The following is a 23082-nucleotide window of genomic DNA, read 5'->3' as shown; positions in this document are numbered from 1 at the left end:
AATGAGGTGAGTTTAGTAAATCATGGCACGAAAATTCACGAGGTCTGTGGCAGTAATCTTAAAGATCACTGGAGCAGAATTAAGCCATACAGCCCATCGAGTCTGCTCCGCCATTTGTTCTTGGCTAATTTGTTTCTCAGGAGAAAGTGAGGACTGCAGATGCTGGAGATCAGAGTCGAGTGTGTGGTGTTGGAAAAGCTCAGCAGGTCAGGCAGCATCTGAGGAGCAGGAGAGTCAACATTTTGGGCAAGAGCCCTTCATCAGGAATGAGGGCTCTTGCCCAAAATGTCAATTCTCCTGTTCCTCGGATGCTGCCTGACCTGCTGTGCTTTTTTCCAGCACCACACTCTCGATGTTGATATGTTTCTCAACCCCATTCTACTGCCTTCTCCCTGTAATCCTTGATCTCCTTACTAAACAAGAACCTATCTATCTCTGTCGTAAAAACACTTAATGACTTGGCCCTTAAAGCTCTCTGTGCAATGAATTCCCCAGATTCAGCACCCTCTGGCTGAAGAAATTCCTTCTCATCTCAGTTCTGAAGGATTGCCCCTTCACTCCGAGGCTATGTCCTTAGGTCCTAGTCTCTCCTAGTGGTGGAAATGTCTTCGCCATGTCCATTCTATCCAGTCCTCTGAACATTCTGTCGGTTTCAATCAGATCTTCCATCATTCTTCAAAACTCCAGCGCGTACAGACCCAGAATCTTCAACTGTTCCTCAAATGATAAGTCCTTCATTCATGGGCAAAAGAAAAATCAACATAAAACAGACAGCCAATTAAATGTAAGATTGAGCCCAGTGTTCTGTACAGTGCTGATATTCTTTCCTTTTGAATAGGATTCCTTGTTGATCAAACAGATTAACATTGTAGTTTTTCAATATGCTGATCTGTCAACTTGTCTAATAAATTTGCAATAGCTTCAAATCTATGGTGAAAATATATATAAATGAATGGAAATTGGTGGAGTTGTGTACTAAAATAGATTTCAATTATTAGAATGTCAGTCACACTTTTATTAACGGTCGAATCAGCGAACAATGATTAAGATTCTTAATTTGTAATCCAAATACTCATGGAACCAATTTTAGACAACCAGTTTTATTACAAAATCACTTATCCATGATTCATTGCATTAAATGTTACTTCCTTGTTGGCTGCTGAGTGCCCTGGCAGCATTGTAGTAGACCACATACCACAAGGGTAGCTTGACTGCAATTGTAAATCTGATTGTAGTGCATGAGGACAGACATCTCTGACTAGCCCAAGGACACATGCAGTAGGACAAAGTCCTCAGAGTGACTTGCTGGCACTGCCATAAGAGAAGTTATGTTTGAAGCACACTTTCAACTAAAATACTAAAGACAAATTCAGGGAATTCCAGTCATTATTTTGCTTTCAACTTCCTCATAGGACTGAATGGCCAACTTCTTACCAAAAGGACCAAAATTAAATTCTGACCTAAACTGATATTACTGAAGATGCCTTTCTCTCTGAAAAGAATGTAAATTTCCAGTATTGACATATATATATTAAAAGCTATGCATATGTAAAATATTTATTTGAATAATTGCACAATGTTCTTTCTCCCCCTATGTAGATAGCTGACCAATCTGAATTCTCACCCATTGGGGAAGGTGACATAATTCAAGATAGAAACTATACTATGACTATAATTAATGCTGAGTTGCAATCAAAAAGCAGAAAGAGCTGCTTGAGAAAAACAATGAAATTGGAACTCAAAATAATCTGAACTATTCAACGTATTCCTTCTCAAAATTAGAATTCTGAGACAAAGCCCTCAGGAAATCTTTAAGTAAACAAACTGCAAATTGAATACTTTCAAAATTTATTGTGAATTAGAAATATATCACATTTTCATCTGATGTTGTGATTTTTAACTTTGTTCATCCCAGTCCAACACTGGCACCTCCACATCATGATTTTCATCAAGAAGATTTTTAAAGCAATTTTTTATAGAATTTGCTAATTATTTTAAAAGTATTATGGAAATATGTGATAAACTTGTAAAATAATTTTGAGTTTAACTAAATTGTACAATAAAATGGTGAATTGTTCATGTGCTCTATCTTTTTTCCCTTTGGGCATATTTGTGGAGAACATGCAATTATTTCTTTGTTTGACTAAATTATAGTGAATTACCTAGCATATTCATTGGATTTTCATCGTGGATTATTTTTCATTTTTCTTTCTTTTAATATTTTATCCATTCCAGATTTTTATGAAGCAGTATCCTGTCAAGACAACTGCATATCTTTACTCACTCGTTAGGCTCGTCAAAGATTGAAGATGATAACTGAGAGCATGCAGGCACTGGCAGGCTCCAAATCATCAGACATGGCTTCAGCTATTGCAGAGGCATCACAAAACCCTTTATGCAGAGTCCGAACTGCAAACATCTCATGCTTCAGTTTATAGAAGCCAACTGCCACCTGTCACCATAGGTACTCTTCTCATTTTGAATGCTTTAGCTCAGCTATGAAACTGGACAATCAAACCAATATCAGCAAGGGGTGTTTGTGTGTAAGATTTATATAACATTAACATTGTAAATTTCACACATTAAACATTAATCTTCTCATTTCTTTACTAAATGGTTAATACTTGTAAGGCTGGCCAATAAGAAAAAACATTGATATATGGTTCCAATATTTTTTATTTCTCTCATTATGGTAAGTCTCACAAAACTGAGTTCTATTGACACATTTCCTTATTTTATAAAGGAAAATTCAAGAAATGTAAGAGAGTTGGAAAACTAGAGGAATCATTACCAATTCTACACTTGTCTATCAGAATTTAGTTAGATCGTACAGGTTTCATTTAGATATTTTACTCCTACAGCTAATCATAACCAAAAACATATATTGCTCCAGCACAATATTCAGAAAAGGGATGTCTTACACAGTGACAAAATATAGATAAAAGCATTTCTTTAGACTGACGGAGAAAAGTCAAAGAGTTGAGATCATCATCAACCTCCACTATTCTTAATTAAATTCCAAATCTTCATGAAATTGGCAAATCATTGCTCTTGTATGTTTATATCAGAAAATGACTTGAGTCTAGTCAGCCTTTTGAAAATTATAACTCATCCAATTTAACTACTCTTCATTATATACTTTAGGTATAAAACTAATTATACTATGTGAATTATTTTTTCCACAATATTGCTGAAATGGTCATTCACATAATTGCTTTCTAAAATAAATATTAAAAGTCTGTTGTAACTAATAAAATAATATTTAACTGAACCATGCAAATACCCGATTTATATAATATTATTGTGTAATAGAGTCACAGTCATAGAGATGTGCAGCACGGAAACAGACCCTTCGGTCCAACTCTTCCATGCCGACCAGCTATCCCAATCCAGTCTAGTCCCAACTGCCAGCACCTGGCCCACAGCCCTCCAAACCTTTCCTATTCATATACCGAAATATTACATTAATAGGCCAGATTATTAGATGGAACTAATACAATTTCATTAATGGCAATAATGGCAAAAGGTTGCCCACAGATTTGGAATAAAAAGTCAGAAGAAAATTGTGCTGAGATTATTCTGCAAATCCCAGTGAATATTATTAAGCAATGACAATGCAACATCGTTCAAATTCAGCTGAGTGTTGACTATGGTTGACCAATAAAATCGATAGAACACCTCTCATCTTGAAATACTCAAAATTTGGAGTGTCTACATCTTAGAGGCTGGTGTTTGAGTAAATTCAGCGGCAAATTCCAGCAGCCTTTGACCTAGATCTCCATAGTGACCACTGACTGCTTTTCTTTATGGTAGCTTTCATCTTTATTATCCCTGTGCACATTTTTCCCTCAAGGATTTCAATGGTACGCATATTTCGACATTTTATTAAGAGTTGATTTTCGTTTTAAAAGGCATGTGTGCATTCAGTGAAAAAGTATTCAATGTCCCGCAGCTGAACAGATTCCTCCTCGCTTTTTTGCTCACGGTTGCAAATAATACGCTGATCTGAATGAATCAAAATGGGGAAGTCTTATTTTGGTTCCGTTATTCTATTAAACCAGTTCAACATGATGAACATATGTCAAAAATGTCACATTCATGAATTTAAGAGAAGATTCGTGATAGTTGTTGCTATGAATGTACACTATTGGCCTAACCCTGTACTTTCTTTCAACACGGTAAACTAAACCGAATAGAAACCAAAGTTCTAACTGAATGTTTTGCGGGAGGTCATACATGTGGGGTGTGCAGCACGCACAATATACAGGCTAATACCTTCACACTTAAAACTTTGGATCAGAAATGTAATTGTTCTGATTTGTGCCAAAGAAATAACAGCAAATCACAGCAAACGGCGGAACAAACAGCCAAACTCTAACCGTGTCCGTACAAGACAAGGAAGAGGGCGCAAAAATTCAACAAGAAAATTCAAAGAACCAAATTCGGATGAGGTCACAGCCTGGATGGAATGGCAGCCTGCAGCAACCCAGTCCATCAACATTCCGACTCCCTACAATGGCATCCCTACAGCTCCAGTGCTTGTTGGAGCTCTGTCAAAATTTCTTCCCGTAACAACTTACATTTCACACACAGTCTCCCAATGGAGAGTAATTACAACATTAACCATTAAAACTGCTGCTTATCTATTTGCTCAATGCTCCCTGTAAACTCTTATCGTAGTTATGGCAATGACGAAAGTCAGGTAGTAAAGTCGACTTTAGCTGTACCTGGATTAACAAATCCTCTGATGAGGCTTCCTGAACAGAATGATCCAGTTCCAAGTCCAGTTTTGTTTATTAAGGACTCCGGCTGTTTAACGCTGACGATCCTGTTTTCTGACAGTCTTTGGGTTCACATTCTTCAACTTGCCGTTCTACATTGAGCACTTTCTCATTCTCCCAATCTCCCAGCAATGCCTAAAATGGCTTACTTAATACAATGGAAGGAGAAGCAGCTCAAATTTGCGGAAGAAGGAGTGAACAAACACACCTCCAGGAGACAGCTGAGTTGCATGAGCGACGAGGCAGACCTCTGAAACAGGATACCAGGAAGGGAGGGTGAAGCTCGGGGCTGGTCTTCTCGCCTATGCACACAGCCTTAAAGCAGAAATATTCACGTGTGGGTGCTGAAAGGACTACACCGACCTTTCGGTAGCTGACAAAGAGATCGCGCCGCTGAATAGTCCATTAGCTGGGAACTGCTGACTGTCTTTTCGAAGGCAGGTGCAATTATTCCCCACACCATCAGCTGGCAATCCACACAGACTTCCCTCACTGTCTGCTGTCCTACTGAAGCATGCATTCAAATTAGCTCATGCCTTCGGGGCAAAGGTTGCTTCACAATGGCTGTCTCGCACACACACATCTCCGCACAATCGCAGAGTGAAAGGCAGGCGAAAACAGATTATACCAAAGCACTGCGTTCAATGGCTGGGCCAGACTCCCATAGAACAGATGAAATCAGGAGCTGTCCACAAGATGGTATCTGATTTTCTGGGCTAAAAGCAGTTGTTATGAATAAATCAATATTTCAGTTGCTTTAACACCTTTGTATGCCAGACATACAGCAAACTGCTCTCGCGAAGTGAAAATGTGTGAATTGCTGAGAATTATCCTGATAATTTCGTGAAATCCAATGTATTAAATTATACTATTTCCTTATAAAGCAATTGGGAATTTCATTCAAACTAGACAAGAATATATCGGAGTGTTCACTCAGAGCAAATGACCTACATAAAGATCTGTAAGTAAATCTCATGTGCCTGTTTGATTAAAGTTTAACACTGCCATTTCCTTTCCCGGCAGACATCTGCACATGCTCAGATCTCAGTGAGAGAAACAGGCGGATGAGTCATTCACTGAAGCTCTAAAGCCTTTAAACGGTTACTTCAGCTGATCAGTACCTTTGTAGGTGTGTGTAAAAACAAGAAGCTAGCTTTATAATTATGACCACAATCATAACACTAACCAAATATTGATTTGTATTTTGCAAATTATATTGACACAATATTAACTGCAGTAGAAATTTCAAGTAAACAAAAACACATTTCTCATATTGCAGAGAAGACGATTTTTCTTCTGATCAATTTATGTTAATAAGAGAGGAAATTCAAGACACACAATCAGTGCCGACTTTAGTCTCAAGCCACTTACAAAAATGAAATCTGAAAATAGTAACTTCCACGTGCTGACCCCAGTGATGAACGACCAATAGTCATTAGGTCAACTTGTGGGCTGCTGGCATTTTCTTAAAGACCAAGGATACATTTGGTTTTAAATTGTGTTTTAAATCTGATTGGCAGGAGTTTTAAGTAGAGATAACAGTAACAAAGGGATTTTAAAAAAATAGGATGGCAGATGTTGGAAAACTGAAGCTGACCAGAAAGTGCTCGAAACAGCACAGCAGGCAGCACTGGTGGAACGAACGGCTACATCAGAAAAGAATCCCGAACGAAACTTAAACTTCTTTCGCCGCTCCCCAGAAACAATGCAAATATTGAAACTGCTATAAATAAGAGTTTACAAATTGCAGGCATCTTCCTTTGAGATTTTGAATGCCCTCGAGTCGGCTTTGGAACAGTGCTCACATTTCGCACTCGCAAAATTCAGTGCAAGGACAATTATCTTTAATTATTCTTGAAGCTTTATTTTGATTATGTGCTGTTGGAAACATAAGATTTGGGCAAAGATGATGTTCTTAGAAGAAAGACATGTAAAAACTTTAACTTGTAAATCTAGCATGAAGCTACCAATAACAATTATCAACATTAATAGGATGAAGTTAGCAATTCTCTTCCCAACTAGCCACTTCAGGTATTTTACAAGAAAGATTTAATAACTGTAATTACTGCACAATATGCTCAGTCATCGGCTTTCTATTTCCAGCTACAAAATGCTTAGATCTGCCAACACCTTCAGATGCTTACTAGCCATAGTTATTGCAATAGGCGAAAGTGAGGACTGCAGATACTGGAGATAGAGTCGAGAGTGTGGTGCTGGAAAAGCACAGCAGGTCAGGCAGCATCAGAAATTCCTGATGAAGGGCTTTTGCCCGAAACGTCGACTCTCCTGCTCCTCGGATGTTGCCTGACCTGCTGTGTTTTTCCAGCTCCTCCCTCTCGATAGTTATCGTAATTCTATTTCCAAGTGACAAATGAAATAATAGCTTTTCTCAAAATTGGTTCTAAAACATTACAAGATTATTTTGTATTTGGCATTGCAAAATCAACCATAATCCTTGACCTGAAATGTAATACAATGCTGCAAAAGCTCACTGGCGTGTATAAGAATAAATCTAAATGTTTTACACTTACCTCATATTGTCAATGCCTTATATTAAATATCCGAGCATTAAGAGCATGTTATTAGCTTGAAAAAATGTCATGCTTAGTCCTGTAGTCATGTTATCAGTGTTATTTGTCAAATTACTTACGTGACATATTTCATGTCTTAAGAATCAATATATTAAAGATGTTAATATTTAATGAATAACATTAACTGTTGTTATTTATGTGCAGATTTTAGCACAGTAATGTCATAATTAATCTTTCAAAGGAGTATTTAATTACAATATCAATATAATGCCACTTTGTATTTTCAGTTTCATTCATTTCTACTGAGTGGAAAATGGAATTATCATGTTGCTTTTTTATTTGTCACATGTGAACTCACTTATTATTGGCGACTCCCTTTGGTTTGTTTAATGATATGATTCTTATACAGTTATGCTCTGAACCCATGAATCCTATTGCAATCACAACCTAGCTTGTGTTTATTATTCAAATTTACTGACCTGTTTGACTTCAGTAAGGTGTTCAACAAGGTTCCTCATGGTAGACTGGTTAGCAAGGTTTAGATCACATAAATACAGGGAGAACTAACCATTTGGATACAAAACTGGCTTGAAGGTAGAAGACAGAATGTAGTAGTGGAGACCTGGACTGGAGGCCTGTGACCAGTGGTGTGCCACAAGGATCGGTGCTGGGTCCACTATTTTTCATAATTTATATAAATGATTTAGATGCAAACATTGGAGGTATTGGTTTAGTAAGTTTGCAGATGACACCAAAATTGGAGGTGTAGTTGACAGCGAAGAAGGTTATCCCAGAATACAACAGGATAAGATGGGCCAATGGACCAAGAACTGGCAGATGGAGTTTAATTTAGATAAATAAATGGGGTGGCACGGTGGTTCAGTGATTAGCACTGCTGCTTCACAGTGCCAGGGACCCGGGTTCAATTCCAGCCTCAGGCGACTGTCTGTGTGGAGTTCGCATATTCTCCCCATGTCTGCGTGGGTTTCCTCTGGGTGCTCTAGTTTCCCCCCACAATCCAAAGATGTGCAGGTCAGGTGGATTGGTCATGCTAAATTGTCCATAGTGTTAGGTGCATTAGTCAGAGGGAGTTGGGTCTGGGTGGGTTACTCTTCTGAGGGTTGGTATGGACTTGCTGGGCCAAAGGGCTTGTTTCCACTCTGTGGGAATCTAATCTAAATGTGAAGTGCTGCAGTTTGGAAAGGCAAATAAGGGCAGGATTTATCCACTTATTGGTAAGGTCCTGGGGAGGGTTGCTGAACAAAGAGACATCGGAGTATAGGTTCTCAGTTCACTGAAAGTGGCTTTGTAGGTAGATAGGATAGTGAAGGTGATGTTTGGCATGCTTGCCTTTTATGATCTGTGCATTGAGTATAGGAGTTGGGAGGTCATGCTATTTCTGTGCAGGACATTGGTTAGGCCACTTTTGGAATATTGTGTGCAATTCTGGTCCCTCTGCTATAGAAGAATGTTGTGAAATTTGAAAGGGTTCAGAAAAGATTTACAAGGATGTTGCTATGGTTGGAAGGGTTGAGTGTAGGGAGAGGCTGAATGGGCTGGGGCTACTTTTCCTGGAGCATCAGAAGTTGAGGGGTGACCTTATAGAGGTTTATAAAATCATAAGGTGCATGGATAGGGTGAATGTATAAGGCCATTTACCCGGGATGGGGAAGTCCAAACCTAGAGGGCATAGGTTTAAGTTGAGAAGGGAAAGATTTAAAAGGGACCTAAGGGGTAACTTTTTCATGCAGAATGTAGTGCATGTATGGAATGAGCTGCCGGAAGATGTGGTGGAGGCTGCTGCAATTACAACATTTGAAAGGCATCTGGATGTGTACATATATAGGAAGGATTTAGGGGATATGGGCCAAATGCTGGCAAATGGGACTAGATTTATTTTGGATATCTGGTTGGCATGGACGAATTGGACTGAAGGGTCTGTTTCCATGCTGTACAGCTCTATGAGTCTTTGTTTTAAAAAGGGCTTGACAGGAAAATCTCAGATTTTGTTTGGACACATTTATACAGCAGTGAACTGAAAATCTACCTCTCTAGATCAGATTAGTACATTTTGACTGTATACTGTTTCTTTTTTTAAACAAATCATCTGAATTCTTTCAATTACCTTTTCTCAAAAATAATTACAGCTTAAACACTAATTAAACTTAACAGCAAAGCAACTACTAACTGTACAAAGAGGTGAATGCATTAGCACAATATGAAATCGATGTGATGGAGATGTTGCTTAAAGGGAAAAATGACAAAACCATAGGAAAAAGGGTGAAGGACTCAGCAAGATAGTGGAATTAATTTTGGGTTCTTAATTGCAAAGGGCTAGTACAGACATGATGGGCATAATACTCCACTCTTGTGCTATATGTTATTGCTATATAACCAACTTAATTTCTATTGCCCATATTTCCAAAACACGTAATAAAAACATGAATAGATAACTAGATTATTCTGTTAAGAATACACCTCCTATATTTCCAAACAAAATCATTGAACTATTTCTACAGAAATTCGTCTTTCATTTATTGAAGAAAGGGGTTACGGAACAGTTGGTGCTTTGTTGCTTGTTGGCATTTCTCCATAATGTTGGGGCTGAAGCAGACCTGCTGTGCACTTTCATGTCTGTTCAATCCTAGCCTAGGGGTTCCACTTTTTTTAATGGACCATTTAGCTGCCGACATGAGTGACAGATAACCAAACATTGAGTCTGGGGAATACTTTGAAACATAAAACATTCAATTTAATTGACAACTCAAGAACACAGTCTTAAAACATGAACCAAGTGAGTTAAACATTAAAACACAAATAAACCTTGGATTTTGGCTGGAAATATGTATGGAGTACACCACTTATGCAGAATTGAGGAAGGCTTTTAAAAGGAACATATATAGTTAGGAAGCAAAGTTATTTTGGGGTGTGGAGAGCAGCTATGGCTAACAAAATGTGAGTCAAAATAACTTATCTGTTATCTTTTCTGACATTCCCCTAGAGTATTTAATGACTACATAATCTTTGTGGTCAGTATTAACCACACCAGAGACAGGACAGATGAGCTGCTAAAATTGAATGTGTCACTTTTTCACTTTCTATCTTCAATTTTGAACTATTCACTTAAACAAGCAATAAAGGCATCTGAAGTTGTGCAATATGTTTGCAGGCATGCATGTTGGATCTCATGACCTAATTGGGATCGCCCACAATTTAACTTTGATGCATCAGCTGAATTGATTGATTATTGAACCAACAGCAGCACAGCCATACAAATGGTAAGTAATTAACAATCTGATGGCAAGAGAGAATCTTGCTAATAGTGATCATTATACCAGCTTTGATATCAAGTTGGAATAAAAGTCACAAAACTATATTGTAAATTTGACTAAATCAAATTTCAAAACAATGAGAAATGAATTGATTAAAGCAAACTTGGGTAGCAGAGATGGTGATGCAATGGTAATATTGCTGGACTAAATGTCCAGAAGCTCATACTGATGCCATGAGGACATGAATTCAAATTCCACCATTCGAATTTGAATTCAATTAACAAATTCGTAATTAAAAACTCATATGGTGGTGATTAACAAACTATCTGTAATTGTTGTGAAAACCCATGTCAGTCTCTAATGCCTGTACGGAATGAAATGTGCCATATTTATTAGGTGTGGATCACAGAAAACCCACAGCAAATTAATTGATTCTTAACTGCCTCTGAAATGGCCTAGCCAGTCATTTAATTCAAGGGTATTCGGGATCAGATATAAATGCTGACATCACTCACAATAGCCAAATGCCATGAAAGACATTTTAAAAATATGGTTGACTTTTAACTGCTATCTGAAATGACCAAGTGATCTACTCAGATGTATTTCGCTGCTGAAGATAGAATGGAACCAGATCGACCACCCAGCACTGAATTGGGTACCGGAACGACAATAACAAAACCAGCCCTGCCATCCCTGTAAAGTCCATCTAACTAAAAGCTGGGCTTTGTGCCAAAATTATGAAAGCTGCTCCACAGCCTAATCAAGCGAGAACCCCTGACGTGGACACACACTCAGAATCATCCATTATAGACAATATCTGAGACATCACCATCACCATCACCAGCCATGTCATCTTCCACTGGCAAGACAGACCCAGTCAAGGTGGCAACACAGTGATGGAGGATCAGGAGGGAGTTGTTCTGGGAATGTTCATCAATGAATCTAGATCTCAACATGTTTTGTGGCATCAAGTCAAACAGAGATAAGGACACATCTTGCTGATTGTCACCTACCATCAACACCCCTTGGCTGATGAACCAGTGTCCTTCCATGTTAAACACCAACTGGAAGATGCATGGAGGCTGTGAAAGACACAGAATGTGCTCTTGGTGAGGGACTTCAATGTCCATCATCAAGAATGGCTCAGTATCACCGTTACTAATTGAGCTGAATCCATCCTAAAGGACATAGCTGCTGACTGGGTCTGTGATGGGTGGTGAGAGAACCAATGAGTGGAAAAAATTCTATTTTATGTCAGCATCAACCAATGTACCTGTCATAGATGTTTTATTCATTATGGTATTGAAAGAGTAACCACCAAGTAGTACTTGTGGAGAAGTGTAGTTTTCAAATTGAAGTTACTCTTCATCATATAGTATGGCATTACTATCATGTGGAATGAAAGAGATTTCAAATTGTTCCATCAACCTAAAATTTGACATCACGAAGAGGTGCTATCAGCAACAGCAGAATGTATTCAACCACAATCTGTACTCTCACTGCCCAGTGTACTCACTCATCCACCTTGGTTTCAAAATTGGGGAACAACCCTGGTTCATGAATAGTGGAGGAAGACACTCCAGAAGTAATACATGGAATACTTAAAAATGAGATGTAATCTCACTGAAGCTATAAAACAGAATTACTTTCATGCCAAACAGTAAAAGTTGTAGTGGAAGTTAAATCTAAGCAACCCCAAAACCAATAAACCTAATCTTTGCTCTGCAGTACTGTTACATCCAATTGTGAGTGGTGGTGGACAAATAAACAACTAACAGAGATGGAAGGTCCACAAAACTCCTTCAATGATGGAGGAACCCAGCACATCAGTGCAAAAGAAAAGGATGTAGCATTAATATCTATCTTCAGCCAGAAGTGCCAAGTGGATAATCTTTTCCTGAGATTCCCCACTAACACAACTGCCAATTCAATCCATTTAACATGATACCAAGAAACAACTGAAGGCTCCCAATACCATGGGTCCTGAGAATATTCAGGCAATTGTATGGAAGACTTGTACTCTAGCTCTGACATAGTCAAGCTGTTCCAGTACAGTTGTAACAACAGTATCTACCTGGCAATGTGGATAATTTAGTTAGGGATGTCCTATCCATAAAATGTATGAGAATTCTAATCTGGTCAATAGTCACCAAATCAATCTACTCTTCACCATCAGCAAAGTGATGGAAGGAATTGTTCACATGCTCTCAAATTGCACTTAGCAAGAACCTGTCCATTGATGCTCTGTCTAGGTTTTTCCAGGGCCACTCAGCTCCTGATCTTATTATAGTCTTGTCAAACATGGACAAAAGAGCTTAACTTCTGAGGTGAGATGAAAATGACTGCCCTTGACATTTACCAGCATTTACCTGAGATATGGCATCAAAGACCCTCAGCAAACCTATAATTAATAGGAATCAGTGAATAAATTCTCCACTGGTTGGAGTTATGCCCAGTTGGTGCAGGTTAGTAATCTCAGTCCAAAGGCATATCTCCAGCAATGTTTCAGGATAGTGTCTTTGACCCAGTCATCATCTGCTGCTTCATTAATGATCTTTCCTCTGTCATAAGGTCAGAAATGGGAAGATCTCCAATAGTCTATTTCAATTTGCCAAACATTGTGCAGCTTTCATCTTCTTCTATTTTATATTTCACAGATGTTCTACTGGTACAAATCCAGATTCTAGTTCAATTGAAGGAATGTGCAACTCTGGCCTAGAAACTAAGTGCAGTCTGTGAACAATGGCTTTTCAGCCTGTGAACTTAAATCCTAAAAAGCAGGTTAACTGGTCATTTAGCTAATTGCTAAAGATGGGACCACATTCTAAAGAAATTGATGCCATGACTTCAGAAGTAATTCATTTGTCACAAAGCACATTGAAACAATGTGATGATATGGATAATGTTATATGAATGCAAGTTCTTTTTATCTTTTCAAATGCTTACAAACCTACAATGTTTTCCTCTGCATTCATTTGTGCTGTGTTCAATAATGACATTTCCCACTGATGTGAGATGAATACAGAACTGGTTCAACTCCTGCCAGAATGCTTAAACTTACAGACTGCTCTTGTTATTTAGTATGTTGTTGGGATAGAAGTTTGCTTAGTCATTGCAGTAGATGCAGACTCATTCTTTATCCATGTCTGGTGCAAAAATATGCTTCCCATTAATATGACATTAATAAAATCAGCCCCACTTTTTGAAAATTTCTGAATGGGATGATCAATATAAACAATTTTTCCCTCAGTTCTTGATCATCCTGTATGAACCACTTATTTTGGACTTTAACATCAAATGCTAAATGTATGTAGTAAAGAAATTCCACATTAGTAAAGTATGTAGGGAGAACCTAATAATCCAATGTAACTATCTGGAGTGCATATACTGGAATATAGTGCATTACACAAGTATTTATAAATAAAATGTGTAGTTTGATTGTAGATAATGAGATAATATGTATATATAATAGAGGAATTCTGTGATTAATGATCTTTTAAACATTAAAAGTTTTTGACATTCATGCATTTATTACAAGTTTTAAAGCCAACAAGAATACTGGTAAAATAGCTATAATGCTAGCATTTAGTCATTTTCCCCCATTTAATAATGTGCCAAATTGTCAATATCACATTTTAAAATGGATGGAAACTTTGGAGAGATGCAGTGGAAATATAATGATGCCAGGGTTGAGGCTTACGTACGACTGATTAGATATCTGTGTTCACCTTAGAACAGAGCAGGTTAAGATTGACTGTCAGTGTTAAACATTGAGTGATTGACAGAATAAATGAAGAACTGTTTTTCACTAGCGGAAGGATCAGCTACAGAAGTTTGAGGGGAGACGTGACAGAGGTTTGTAAAATCGTAAGGAGCATAGATAAGGTGAATAGCAAAGGTCTTTTCCCTAGAGTGGGACAGTCCAAATCTAGGGGGCATCATTTTAAGGCGAGAGAAGAAGGATTTAAGAGACCTGAGGGGGAACCTTTCTCTCACAATGGGTGGTTTGTATGTGAAGTGAACTGCTAGAGGAAGTAATAGATGCAGGTACAATTTTAACATTTAAAAGACATTTGGACAGGCGCATGAAATCGAAAGGTTTAAAAGGATATGAGCCAAATGCAGGCTAATGGGACCAGTTTAGTTTGGGAAACTTGGTCAGCATGGATGAGTTGGACTGAAGGGTTTGTTTCCGTGCTGTATGACACTACGCTGTACAAAGGTCAGCGATTTAAGATGATGGTATGTTTTTATCACCACCTCCTATTTTTAAGTCTAGGCATTGCTTTAACATAATGTAGGAGAAGAACTCTTGATAGGTGGGCCCTTAAATGGAGAGTCTGCTTCCTCCTATATCTCCGCACAGCTTTTCCTATCTGGGGCCATGTGATCATTTTGAAGAGAGAGATGCTTTAAATGCAGCCTCATGGCCATCAAATCCCATGTTCTCCCTAATTTTGAGCATCAGCTCTCTAAAAGATCTCCAAAAATACAGCACAGCACTTCTACAAATTCTGCCTAAGTGGAATTAAGACGTGGAGGTGCTGGTGTTGGACTGGAATGGACAAAGTCAGAAGCTACATGACATCAGGTTATAGTCTAGCAGATTTATTTGAAATCACACGCTTCGGAGCATTGCTCGTTTGTCAGTTGAAGTGGAGGGAAGTGCACAGGCACAGAATATATAAGCGGAACAATAATGGCAAGATAATTCCAGGGAATTAAGAGTGTCAACAGTTAAGTAAAAATACTGTAAGTGGAGTATCAACAGGTTGAATAACAAGTCTTTGCAGGTGATCACAATTATCAAATAGTGTGAAAAAACAGCTAAATAGCAAATGAAGGGATGGTCTATGAAACAATTAATTAAAGCAGAGAGATAACTACAAAAAAAATCAAAAATAAGGATCAGACACTGGTGTGTGTGTGGGAGCCTGTACCCCAGTGAGAGTGTGTGTGTGTGTGTGTACATATCCCAATAAGAGTCTGTGTATGTGTGTGTGTGTCCATACACCGATGATAGTCTGTGTGTGTTGGAACCCGTACCCCATTGATGTCCGGATCTTGCCATTATCTCTTTGCCTATATATCCTGTGCCTGTGCACTTCCCGTCAGTTCACCTTACAAAGGATAAGCGTTCCAAAAGCTTGTGATTTTAAATAAACTTGTTGGACTATAACCTGGTGTCATGTAACTTCTGACTTTAAACAGAATGAAGCCAAAACAACTTATAGTTTGTCTCTTTAAATCAGACATTTTGGTGGAGTACTTATCAGCTTGTGCTGCTGAGCAGCTGATTAACTGGCATTTATTACCACCCACTTTGATTTGACATCTACAAACAAAGTTTCTCAAACTAATAACAAATCAACTGAAACAGTGCAGATCGGACAATGGAGTCCAAATCTGCAACCAATACTTTTAATCCTGAGTTAACCTCAGATGCACAGGATTTCCTTTCAAAAATTGCCAAACTCTCAGCTTCAGCAGGTGAATTTTAGATTTAAGATTGGAATTGACTGATGATAATGCTTGATCGAAGAGGCCAGTTGCTCGATAGCGAGCATAGAGTTCAATAGATTACGTAGGGTTCAAGTCCACTCCACCCGAAGCAAAGTCAGGGTCAAACTCCATTGCAATCCATACTGAAATGTCACAGAACCATAGTCTGGTGAATAATCACCAGGAACCTGTCTTCAGACAGAGAACTCGAGAAGATTGTTTTAAAGTATAAAATTCTGATTATCAAGTTGCAGTGCTTCAAAAGGTCTCTCATTTCTGATGGTTGTGATATTGTCTTTTAGCAATTGTATTTTTCTTTCATATACATTCTGGAAACAAGGGGCAGGGAGTTATTGTTACCAATATTGTAGATAATCACTTGACCCTGAACTGCCTCAAACAAATAATGATGTCTCACAAACCTTTTCAATGATTTGGCTGTATTGAACAGTTTCAGGACATTGCATGCAAGATGTTATCAGTTCTTACAGCGCTGGTATAACACAGACACAAAAGCAATATGACTGTGTACAGCATTCACAATCCATGGCCTATACAAATCAACTTCTGCATTGTTGGTTTGCTGGTGGTACTCAATTTTCAAACTAGTCTTGGATACTTGAATGTTGTTAAAATCTTCCTTCACCCTAATTTCTGTTTCTTGTCTTTGATTCCTACAGATTGGCCAGAGGCATAGAATGGAATTTTCTTGGTTAGTCTGAAACATTTCGAAAGGCAGGAGAAAGAATTTAAGCAGGTGACTCCCAACATTCAGTTTCCTAATATCAGACTAAATTTTTGATATTAAATTCTCAGAATCTCTTTTGCATTCATTAACATTCCATGAATATGTATTAGTATGATATCCTACTGGAGTAAAATTCATGGACACAATCTTATTAGGCAAAAGGAGGAAAGCATTTATTCATTTACCTGATTATATAAGGGAAGGATAATAAATGCTGACCCAGCCAGTTCTAACCACATTCCATGAATAAGGAATGTACCTGGTGGGGTAAATTTCTTTCTGTAACCTCCAGTGAGTGCACTGTTCTGCAGTGATATACATTCATCATACCAAGATGACTGGAAAGGAAAAAGAGGTTCTGCAGACTGGCACATTTCATGGTCCAGGATTACCCACTGAGAGATGCATTAAAGCTTGGGACAGGCACACTGGGGGCCCGTTCAGTTATCAGATCCTCCTAGTGCCTCAAATGCATATAAATACAGACTTGTTCAACAAGGAGATGCCTTTGGTTTGTATGGATAGAGTCAAAATCCAATGTTTGTTTGTGTCCATGATATGCTACTGTACAGAAGTGAACTGTGTTTGTGACTATGTGTATACATAACAATTCTTTTATGGTCCACCCAGCTCTTGGAAAGTCTCATACATAAGTGAATTTGCAAAATAGTACTGTTGTCGACTGCTATCAATGTAGTGGATGCAGAAAGTGCAGTTTTAACCAGCCTGTCTAAGTCAGGAAGTTACAATGGCTAATGCCAGCAAACCTGATCAGGGCAAACATGAGAGCTTCACAATAAAAGGGACTCGAAAGGAAAACAGTGCAATACAAAGGGCTCAACAGAAATGTTACAAATGAAGGCCAAAAAATTACACATAATGGGTGTGGTTGATAAAGGTGCGGGAGGATCCTGCAAGAGGCAGGAACTGGGAGGCAGTGAGGAATCTTAGTAGGACTTATACACTTAATGGTAAGGTCCTATGGAGTGTTGCTGAACAAAGAGACCCTGGAGTGCAGGTTCATAGCTCCTTGAAAGTGGAGTCTCAGGTAGATAGGATAGTGAAGAAGGCGTTTGGTATGCTTACCTTTATTGGTCAGAGTGTTGAGTATAGGAGTTGGGAGGTCATGTTGCAGCTGTACAGGACATTGGTTTGGCCACTGTTGGAATATTGCGTGCAATTCTGGTTTCCTTTCTATCAGAAAGATGTTGTGAAACTTGAAAGGGTTCAGAAAAGATTTACAAGGATGTTGCCAGGGTTGGAGGATTTGAGCTATAGGGTGAGGCTGAACAGACTGGGGCTGTTCTCCCTGGAGTGTCGGAGGCTGAGGGGTGATCTTATAGAAGTTTACAAAATTATGAGGGGCATAGATAGGGTAAATAGGCATAGTCTTTTCCCTGGGGTTGGCAAGTCCAGAACTAGAGGGCATAGGTTTAGGGTGAGAGGGGAAAGATATAAAAGAGACCTAAGGGGCAACTTTTTCACGCAGAGGGTGGTACGTGTATGGAATGAGCTGCCAATGGAAGTGGTGGAGGCTGGTACAATTGCAACATTTAAGAGGCATTTGGATGGTTATATGATTAGGAAGGGTTTGGAGGGATATGGGCCGGGTGCTAGCAGGTGGGACTAGATTGGGTTGGGATATCTGGTCGGCATGGACAGGTTAGAGTGAAGGGTACTTTTCCATGTTGTACATCTCTAAGAGTCATAGAGTGAGAATGAAAGAGGCATGAGAGATGACAAAGGGTGGGAGCTGTGTATTGAGAATATGCATTGAGAATGGGCAACACAATGAGGTGAATAAAATAAACCTTGCACTATTCATAAGTAGAGAAGCATAGGGAGCTGGTCATGGGAAATTGTGACTGCAACTGTAGTTTCAGGGGAAATTGAAGCCTGACAGAAGGGGCGGCATAAGAAAGGAGAAGATGGTTTAGTGATCAAAGGAGCAGTGTAGGCTTGAACGGGAGGATTCAAGATGAAGGAATCGAAATAAAAATTTACACGCATAATTCTTCTCTTCATTTGGGACAGTATAGAGTTCTGTGCTGAGGACTTACAGAAGAAATGGGAAGAAATGAGATCTGTTTGCTCAAGTTCTGACACAGCTCAACCACCAAAAATGTGTTAAACAAAACAGAAACCACAAAAAAATGTGTGAGCACTTATTTGAGGATTGTACCCTGAAATGTGCACTCCCTGGAGCATAAGGTTAAACATGCTAACTGCCATATCATTGATATCCCACCCAGATCCCAGAGCACAAAACCCTGAGCTGAAGGACAACTCTCATTCAATGACCATGGTAATGGGTGGTTGGGTCAGTCTGACTGTGTGAAGCTGTATGAGAGCCTCCATTGGCCTGGGTATCTAAATCTCAAAGACATAGGGACAAAGCCATTATACAGTGAATGTTTGCTTTAGCATTACTGGTGAGAACACTGTAGGTTGGGAGTTTTGGTTCTGATTAAATGGTGTTTCTGTTTGGTCAAAGAGTTAAAAGTAGTGATAGAAAATAAATAATTCTCTGATAATGTGTGTGTGTGTGTTTAAGATATCTCTGAGATGTTCTGATTGAGGTCACCTTTTATGGTTGTGTCATTAATGCAACCCTTTTGGTGAGAACATATTGCAGAATCACAAGTGTTATTGTGCAAAAGGAGGCCATTCAACCTACCATGCCTGCACCCAATTCTTAAATGAGCATTATTAGTTCATATCAATGTCTTGTCTTTTTGCCCATATCCTTGTAAATTATTTTATCCAAATAATCATCCACTTCCCTCCTGAATGCCTGGCAGATGTATGAGAGCCAGTACCAGTGTGATGTTCTAAGTATTGTGACATTGGTAGCTTGAATTGAGACATATTCAGGCTGCAGTAGAAAACCTACAATGCTATCTCACACTCCTAGTGGCATGAAGCATCAAGTAGACAGTGGCACTTCCCCTGTCATTGAGCAGCAGATCAGTCATCCTGGTGATCCAGCCTCTCTTGAGACACTCATATATGCTGACCTCCATAAACATCTCCGACCAGGCTGCTTTTGTCAGTTGAATGGTTCCTTGTTACTCTGCTTCAGAAATAAGATGCTCCTTCTCTCCCCTATGGTCTGCAGCAGAATATCTTGGAATGGGGGTCACTGAAATGTGGAACCACTTTACTGTCTGGTGTCTGGTCCAGGAATGGATCTGGGCAATCAACAGAAGTTGAGTGACACTTGTGGGTTGCAGAAAATGAAGTGCTGCCTGGGTCCCTTTTATATTTGGTGCACTGAAGTTGGAACCCAAGAGGCCTAGGTGGGCTTCAAATATTCCTGCCCATAAGATTTCTCATTTATCTATAAAGAGCTGAGAAAACTCTAAATATGGGCAACATCCCCAGACAGTCCAGAGTGGAAAAGCCTCTTGCTTTAGGTCTGAAGCTACACCTGGTCTGAAAACTTTAGAATTAGGCCCATAAATTAAATTAAATTAAAAGATGTGGGCAAATGTGGAGTCATTCTAATTCAACTGGAATTTTATGTTGCTGCAGTGATGGTGAGGTTGGGAAGTTTGAAGGTCTAAATACATACTTGCAAAAAATTGAGAGAGACACACACAGACTTAAAAGATTGAAACACTCCAATCAAAGGTAACTTTTCATATGAAACATTTTTCCAGTAAAAAGAAAGAAGATGACCCAGGGAAATCTTCAGTCGGAAGAAGGCAGACAATGCAGATGACAGCCACTGTATGGTTTTGAAATTGAGTTGATGTAATTTTAATAAGTATTTTTATTGGAATAGTATATTGTTATAGAGTTGGAGGCAGATAATAAGAGAAAGGGGAGCTTGGAGTTGTGAATAGTTGTTTAATGTTCACTTTTAAAGTTAAAGAATAAATTAATATTAATTTCTTTGAATAGTGGAATTTTGGGGTTCTCTGTCATTCATATATTTTAACAGATTATCGAGTGAGTTGACCTCTTCTGGGTGTTTGACTTAATTAACAGAGGGGTTCTCCACCGTGTCGTAACAACTTGGGGGCTCAGGTCTGATTTGGACAGGTTTAGACAGATCCAGTCTGAGATTTGGACAGATTTGAACAGATTTGGGTTGCAAAAGATCCCAGCAGATTTAAACACTTGCCGATTAGTGTCATAGATCTTTTAAATAATATGTAGGTAAGATAATTTGTTTAATCTTGGTTACTTGTAGTTGGTTAAATTGAAAGCAAGAGAAATAGCTCTTAAAATTACTAAAGGTTAGTTTGAGTGCTTAAGAATTGGTACCAGAAAATGTAGACAGTGGTTCAGAAACATAAAGAAGAAGCCAAGTCAGACTTATGTTGAGTTCGACAGAATTAAACATAGTAATTTTGATAGTTTGGTATGGACCTTGAAAGGAGAGGCTCTGAGAGATGTTATTTTGCTGAAGGCATTTAAAAACTCACTTCCAGAGATGGTAAGAATGCATGTGGATGAACAGAAAGTTCAAGAAGTGGGAAGACCAGCAGAGATGGCAGATGAATATGCATTGGTGCATAAGGCAAAATTTAACTTGCGGTAAGAATTTCATCCTGTGAGAGATAGAAATTGGGAGATGGGGAGATCCTGCACTGCAAAATGAAGAGTACAGCAGACTGCGAATAGTTTAACATGGGTTAAAAAGAAGCCCAAGAGGGTGAAAAAGGAAGTGAAAGGCCTCAGATGTTTTCATTGTAATGGAGTGGGACATAGAAAATTACAGTGTCGATGATTTAAGGAAGGGACTGGGAAAAGGTGGTTTCACTGCCAGAAGGTGGAACACCTAAAATTGTAGTTGAAGAAAGGCACTGGGGAAAAGATGTGGTAAAGAGGCTAAGCCAGTGTCGTTACTGAACTTAGACAAGGAAACCCCAAGAAAAGTCAAGGAGCTGCAGAAGAATGCACAGATTAGGCAGGGGCTGGCTATTGAGTTAGTGCCTGATCTCTATAAAGACTTTGCCTCTGCGGGTAAAGTTTACTCAGAAAGAACAGGGGGAAAAGGGAAAGAAGTTATAATTTTGAGAGATGCAGGATCTAATCAGTCTCTAATAGTAAGACTTGAATATTTTGCCTTCTTTCAGACCTGTTACCCAAGACAGTGGTAATTTGTGGGATAGATGGACAGAAATTTAGCATTCTCCTATCTAAGATCAGGTTGGAAAGCCAACTCAAGACTGGGGAAGTAACAGTGGGAGTGATTGACAGAGTGTCAGTTCCAGGAGTACACTTTGTTCTTGGGAATGATTTAGCAGGATCCAAGGTAGGAGTGACACCCCTTGTTTTGGAGAAGCCAAAGGAAGACAAGGGAATCGAGGAGTTAAAAGAAAAATACCCAAAATTTTTCCAGACTGTGTAGTAACAAGATCCCACTATCATAAGTCATAACACAAAGCAAAAATGAAAGAGAAGAATGAAGGAGTTATGGTTCAGTTAGCAGACACCCTGTTTGATTTAATGGTGCAGGAAAAACCTGAACAGGCAGAGAATCAGGCAAAAGCATTTAGTCCTGAAAGGCTAATGGACTTACAACAGAAAGACGAGACAATAAAATATATAGATGCATACTCAGAAAAGGAGTCAGAATGAATTCCTGTGTGTTATTATCTTAAACGTAGACAAACATGGAGACCACGGCAGGTTAGTACAGAGGAGGAATGGGCAGAAGTGCACCAGATTATGTTGCTGGTAGCGTACAGACAGGAAATGTTACAGGTAGCACATGACCTACCAGTAGGAGGTTACCTGGGTGTAATAAAGACTCAGGCTAAGGTACAAAAGCATTTGTATTGGCCTGAATTGCACAAGGATGTGATTAACTTTTGCTGTACGTGTCATACATGCCAAAAAGTAGGTAGGCCCAGGTAGTAATAAAACTAGCACCTTTGTTGCCAATTCCCACATTCAAAGGACCTTTCATGCGGGTTATGATTGATTGTGTCAGTCCCCTTCCTAAAATTAAAGATGCGAAGCAGTTCTTGCTAACCATAATGGATGTGTCTACCTGATTTCGGGGCACCCAGAGAGATTCAATCAGGCCAAGAGTCTAATTTTGCTGCTAGGCTGTTTCAGGAAGTCATGGATAGCTTATGCTATCATCTTGAATTTCAGGGAGCTTTAGAAAGGTGGTATCAGACTCTGAGTACCATGTTAAAAGCATACTGTCAGGAGTATCTGAATGATTGGGATAAAAGTATCCCATTCGTATTGTTTGCCATTAGAGGTGCCCCAAATGAATCTACTCA

At 38.9% G+C, this 23082-nt stretch overlaps 1 protein-coding gene across 3 annotated transcripts in view; it reads right to left on the bottom strand.

Moving 5' to 3' along the window:
• Positions 1-5203, bottom strand: part of LOC132823404 (ras-GEF domain-containing family member 1C-like) — an 84652-nt gene extending 79449 nt beyond the window's left edge. For all 3 annotated transcript variants that reach the window (XM_060837207.1, XM_060837209.1, XM_060837210.1), the window contains exon 1: positions 4728-5203. The gene's annotated coding sequence lies outside the window, so the exon portion shown is untranslated. The remainder of the gene's footprint in view (positions 1-4727) is intronic.
• Positions 5204-23082: the final 17879 nt, after the last annotated feature.

The sequence above is a fragment of the Hemiscyllium ocellatum genome, chromosome 16 (assembly GCF_020745735.1).
Source record: "Hemiscyllium ocellatum isolate sHemOce1 chromosome 16, sHemOce1.pat.X.cur, whole genome shotgun sequence".
NCBI classification, from domain to species: domain Eukaryota; kingdom Metazoa; phylum Chordata; class Chondrichthyes; order Orectolobiformes; family Hemiscylliidae; genus Hemiscyllium; species Hemiscyllium ocellatum.
The sequence above is the reverse complement of the archived record's forward strand: the minus strand, read 5'-3'. Positions and strand labels throughout refer to the sequence as shown.